This window comes from Mobula hypostoma, chromosome 2, assembly GCF_963921235.1.
Source record: "Mobula hypostoma chromosome 2, sMobHyp1.1, whole genome shotgun sequence".
NCBI classification, from domain to species: Eukaryota; Metazoa; Chordata; class Chondrichthyes; order Myliobatiformes; family Myliobatidae; genus Mobula; species Mobula hypostoma.
Genome location: NC_086098.1, coordinates 4,352,504 through 4,358,503, shown reverse-complemented (window position 1 = coordinate 4,358,503; position 6,000 = coordinate 4,352,504). Strand labels below are relative to the sequence as shown.

The window sequence follows — 6,000 nt, the reverse complement described above, 5'->3', positions numbered from 1 at the left end:
ATGTCCAGGTGGATTCCCTGAATAGAGAACACCACTTCGGTTAATGTGTGGGCACTGGTGCCCAGGCAGCCACCGCACTGTCCTTGACAGGTCGGGGTCAGAGTCCAATGGCATGGAATGCCGGATGACTGAGGACCCTTCTCTGCTGCAGCCTCCTCCGTTGTGACGTGTCATTGTCTCCCGCCAACTCCACTGTTGAGGTCGTGATTGGATTGCTCTTTGTCTGGAATCTCTCCCTTGACCTTACTGCCATGGATGACCCTATTAAGCTCCAGATGGCATTGCTTTCGAGATCTCAGGAACTCGCAAGCTTCCCCACCACGATAAGATGATCCTTCAACTAATCCAAGACACAGAACATTGGACAGATTAAAATAAAGCAGTTTTAAGCTACATTTGGTGACTTCAAATCCACAGAATAAAAATAGTGCTTTCCTGGAACTGTAATTCTATTAAAATACGGTGAGCTTATGGCCAGGAGACAAAGACGAGTGAGATCTCCAGACAATAATGTTTCACACACAGAGAAAGCAAATGCGTGATAATGTTGAATGAGGTAAATAAGTACACGGGTAAGTTTTTAACAGAAGCAGTTTTAAATGTTATTCTCAAAGGATTTTGCAGCTATATTTTGTTATTTTACTTATTTCTTTGGTTTGCTGTGATTTCTCCTTCAATCACCAGCCTCCACATTCCCACTCAGATTTATTATCACTGTCGTATGTCATGAAATTCGTTGTTTTACGGCGACAGTACAGTGCTATACAAAGGCCTTGGGCACATTACTGTGTATAGCGAAGGTGGTTAGACTTTTGCACAGTGCAGTGTTTGTCAATGTGGAGCGGAGACCAAGTTTGTAAATCTGGCAGGAGCAAAGGATTTTGGGAATGGTGTGGGTGGAGTGTCGCGGGAGGAGTGTGGGATGCATGGCAGGGGTGGGGTAGGAGTGTGGCCACACTCAGCTCTGAGACACCAGGCAAGGTCATCTGATTGCAAACAATTGGTTTATTGATCATTACAGAATGTCTCTCTGGTGCTTCCTGCTCCCTCCCCTCTCCCTTCCCCTTCTCCCAGCCATGATTCCCCTCTCCCACTCTCAATCCACAATAGAGACCCATATCAGAATCACGTTTATCGTCACTCACATATGTCCTCTATTGATGCTGCCTGACCTGCTGAGTTCCTCCAGCGTTTTGTGTGTATTGCTTTGGATTTTCAGCATCTGCAGAATCTCATGTGCTTGGAGCTCATTGCCAGAAGCTACATCAGTGTCACAGTCTCCCTGAGTGACACAGTGGGCTCATTGGGCCAGAAGGCATCTAAGCACGCGCTATCTCCAAATGAACAAATAAATAATTAAATAAACAGTACTAGTTCAGCACCAATATGCTGGATTAATGGAGTCTGAGTGTCAAGATGTGTACGTACTTTTCCATTTTTGTTCCTGGCCTGAGGTATCCACTGTTGCTTTTGAAATACTGTTCATCAGGCAGTCTATGTTGTTTGTTTAAAGTTCATAAACAGAGCAGTACATTGTTGTCATAGCCAGGGGTGGAGATGGGGATAAACATGTGCCTCAAATAGCCTCTGACAACCAAGACCAGCTCGTGGCCTTAGAAACATAGAAACATCGAAAACCTACAGCACAATACAGGCCCTTCGGCCCACAATGCTGTCCCAAACATGTACTTACTTTAGAAATTACCTAGAGTTACCGATAGCCCTCTATTTTTCTAAGCTCCACGTACCTGTCCAGGAGCCTCTTAAAAAGACCCTGTTGTATCCGCCTCCACCACCACTGTCACTGGCAGCACATCCCACACACTCACCACTCTCTGCGTAAAAAAAAAACTAACCCTGACATCCCCTCTGTACCTACTTCCAAGCATCTTAAAACTGTGCCCTCTTGTGCTAGCCCTGGGGAAAAGCCTCTGACTATCTACACGAACAATGTCTCTCATCATCTTATACACCTCCATCAGGTCACCTCACATCCTCCGTCGCTCCAAGGAGAAAAGACCGAGTTCACTCAACCTCTTCTCATAAGGCATGCTCCCTATCCAGGCAAAATCCTGGTAAATTTTCTCTGCACCCTTTCTATAGTTTCCACATCCTTCATGTAGTGAGGCGACCAGAATGGAGCACAGTACTCCAAGTGGGGTCTGACCAGGATCCTATGTAGCTGTAATGTTACCTTTCAACTCTTAAACTCGATCCCATGGTTGATGAAGGCCTTCTTAACCACAGAGTCAACCTGCGCAGCAGCTTTTGAGTGTCCAATGGACTTGGACCCCAAGATCCCTCTGATCCTCCACACTGCCAAGAGTCTTACCATTAGTAATATATTCATCATACTTAATCTACCAAAATGAACCACTTCACACTTATCTGGGTTGAACTCCATCTGCCACTTCTCAGCCCAATTTTACATCCTATTGATGTACACTGTAACCTCTGACAGCCCTCCACACTATCCACAACACCCCCAAACTTTGTGTCATCAGCAAATTTACTAACCATCCCTCCACTTCCTCATTCAAACATTTATAAAAATCACGAAGAGAAGGGTTCCAGAACAGATCCCTGAGGCACACCACTGGTCACAGACCTCCATATGACCCATCTACAACCACTCTTTGCCTTCTTTGGGCAAGCGAATTCTAGATCCACAAAGCAATGTCCCCTTGGGCCCCATACCTCCTTACTTTCTCAATAAGCGTTGCACGGGGTACCTTATCAAATGCCTTGCTGAAATCCATAGACACTACATCTACTGCTCTGCCTTCATCAATGTGTTTAGTCATATCCTCAAAAAATTCAATCAGGCTCGTAAGGCACGATCTGCTTTTGACAAAGCCATGCTGACTATTCTTAATCACAATATGCCTCTCCAAATGATCATAAATCCTGCCTCTCAGAATCTTCTCCATCAACTTACTAACCACTGAAGTAAGACTCCCTGGTCTATAATTTCCTGGGCTATCCCTACTCCCTTTCTTGAATAAGGGAACAACATCTGCAAGCCTCCAATCCTTCAGAACCTCTCCCGTCCTCATTGATGATTCAAAGATCATCGCCAGAGGCTCAGCAATCTCCTCTCTCACTTCCCACAGCAGCCTGGGGTACATCTCATCCGGTCCTGGAGACTTATCCAACTTGATGCTTTCCAAAAGCTCCAGCACATCCTCTTTTTTAATGTTGTCATGGAGAAAACTTTGGGAGTAAACCTCAAGGGAAAAATCCGGGGCTGGAGTTCCTATGGCAGTCCTGCTTTGAATGGCAACTTCTGCTTTAAGATAAAGGGTGGGAAGTTCAAGGGGGATATTAGAGGAAGGTTTTTCACTCAGAGAGTGGTTGGTGCGTGGAATGCACTGCCTGAGCCAGTGGTGGAGGCAGATACACTAGTGAAGTTTAAGAGACTACTAGACAGGTATATGGAGGAATTTAAGGTGGGGGCTTATATGGGAGGCAGGGTTTGAGGGTCGGCACAACATTGTGGGCCGAAGGGCCTGTACTGTGCTGTACTATTCTATGTTCTATGTTCCTGCGATGCTGTATCAGTCACTGCCATTCCATTGTGCTCATCAGATGTGTGGAGAGGGGGAGCTGGCTGTATGGGCAATAGCTTGCTCTCCTTATTGTACTGCCCAGGCTTTTTGTATTTAGATAGCTTGGTTACAACATCTGTATTCAACCCAACCGGCGGAGACCTCACCTCATATGGCAGAATCCATGTTGCCTTCATGACTACTTTGACAGGTCAAGTTGATTTATTGTCATCTGACTGTGCCGATACACAATCAAACAAAACAATGTTCTTCCAGATCATGGTGCACCCACAAAACGTATATCACACAGAGCACGTAAAACAAACTATTACCATGGATATCTTAATAAAATATAATTCAAAATGCATGTAGTGCACAGCCCAGGTAAACAGTAAACAGCTCACTGTCCTAATGACGAAACCTCAGTGGTGGCAGGGAATACATTAGTCTTGCGGCCTGAGGTAAGAAGCTATTACCCAGTCTGGTAGTCCTGGTCCTGATGCTCCTGTACCTCCTCCTTGACGGTAGTGGGTCAGAGAGATAGAGGGCTGGGTGGCCGGGATCCTCAACAATGCTTTGAGCTCCTTGTATACAATGTCACAAATACGGGGGAGGGAGACAGATTGGGTTTGCTCTCTTGGGCCCGGCACAGGGAAGTGAAAAGCAGATATTATAGTCAGTATTTCCAAGTTGATAGTTTGCAGTGTTCTGTGAAAATCAATCATTTATGGCCTTCTTTCATTACACGCCACTGGAAGTGATTTATCTTTTTCTTGTGCAAACAGTCAATACTCTCTGACCTTGCTTAAATTTATTGGTTTCTGTCGAGTCGGCTCAGTCATTGTAGACTTTGAAAATGCTACTTGTACTTTCTGGCTTTCACTCTCTGCTACCCCAGGTCTTTGGATAAATTGCAAGAGAGATGGAAAGTCTCAGCATTTGGCCTTACCGAGGGAGGACAGGGAGGCCGAGGAGGAACTGAGGGCACGGTGAGAGCACTGTCGAACTAGAGCTCCATGTTCTTTTTAAGGACCTTCACTTGGCTTTGCACAGTGGAAGCTTTTTTTTAAGAACAGAATTCCAACTCTGCTCCTAAATTATGGGAGTTTAAAAGAATTGGTGTGGGGGGGGGTGATCTTAAAACCTGTTCAATATTGAAAGGTCTAGATAGAGTGGACATGGTTCCTAAGCTAGGGGGGTCCAGGACCAGAGGGCAGAACCCAGAACAGAAGGGCGTCTCTCTAGAGCAGAGATGAGGAAGAGTTTCTTTAGCCAGATGCTGACGAATCTGTCGAATGCATTGCCACAGAGGGGTGTGCAGGCCAAGTCGTTGGGTATATTTAAAGTGGGGTTGATTAGTCAGGGTGTCAGAGGTTATGGTAAGAAGGCAGGAGAATGGGATTGAGAAGGAAAACAAACCATGCTAACACAAAGTGTCATTTATGACTTGGGCCAGTGCTTCTTTCGTGGTGAGTCAGATTACAGAAGACTCGAGCTCGGAGTGAGGTTGGGACCTTTTAAGACGATCAGTGATGGTTAAAGCAGCCTCAGGCAATTGCCCAGATGGTTTAAATCTTTTTAGTGTGAACATGAATTTGGTCTGCTGTAAAAGTGATATTACAAGTTACGGTAAAAAGTGACTGTCTTTTGAAAAACATTTGTAGACAAGTGTGTCCCCACAAAATCATTCAGTGTTTCCCCCAGCCAGAAGCCCTGGATGAACCATGAGACCCGCAATCTGCTGAGGGCCAGATCAGTGGCATTCAGGTCAGGTGACCAAGTAAGATACAAGAAGCCTGGAAACCCTTCTCTCGGGCAACGTGGCAATTCTAGACCAAACTTGAATCACTGAAAAATGCTCGGAAGGGCTTGAAATCTCTGACAAAGTGAAGCCAAGTGACACAGGACAACAAGGCTTCACTCCCAGGTGAACTCAATTCCTTCTGTGCCCACGTTGACCATCAAAACATGGTGGAACCCTTATCAACGCCCGCAGCCCCCAGTGACCCTGTGATTTCAGTCTCCGAGTCTCTGAGCGATGCAAGAGCATCCTGCAGGAGGGTGAACCCATAGAAAGCATCCAGCCCAGATCAGGTACTTGGCCATGTAAGACCCATGCTACTCAACTGACTGGAGCGTTCACCAGTAACTTTAACCTGTCGCTTCTGCAGTCTGAGGTACCCAACCTGCTTCAAGTGGGCTTCAATTATACCCGTACCTAAGAAGAACGTGGTGACCTGCCTCAACGACTATCATCCAGTGGCACTTACATTCACTGTGAGGTTGGTGATGAAACACATCAACCCTGCCTGAGAAGTGACTTGGATCCACTCCAGTTGCCTTCTGGTGCAAGAGGTCCACAGCAGATGCCATCTCGGTCGCTGCCCTCGGAGGGGCTGCTGGTTCGAGTCGCTGCCCTCGGAGGGGCCGCTGGTTTGAGTCTCTGCCCTCG

General features: G+C 46.3%; 1 protein-coding gene across 1 annotated transcript in view; it reads left to right on the top strand.

Moving 5' to 3' along the window:
• The first annotated feature begins 435 nt into the window (after positions 1-435).
• Positions 436-6,000, top strand: part of klhl32 (kelch-like family member 32) — a 276,783-nt gene continuing 271,218 nt past the window's right edge. Inside the window, exon 1 of the mRNA XM_063069988.1 lies at positions 436-556. The gene's annotated coding sequence lies outside the window, so the exon portion shown is untranslated. The remainder of the gene's footprint in view (positions 557-6,000) is intronic.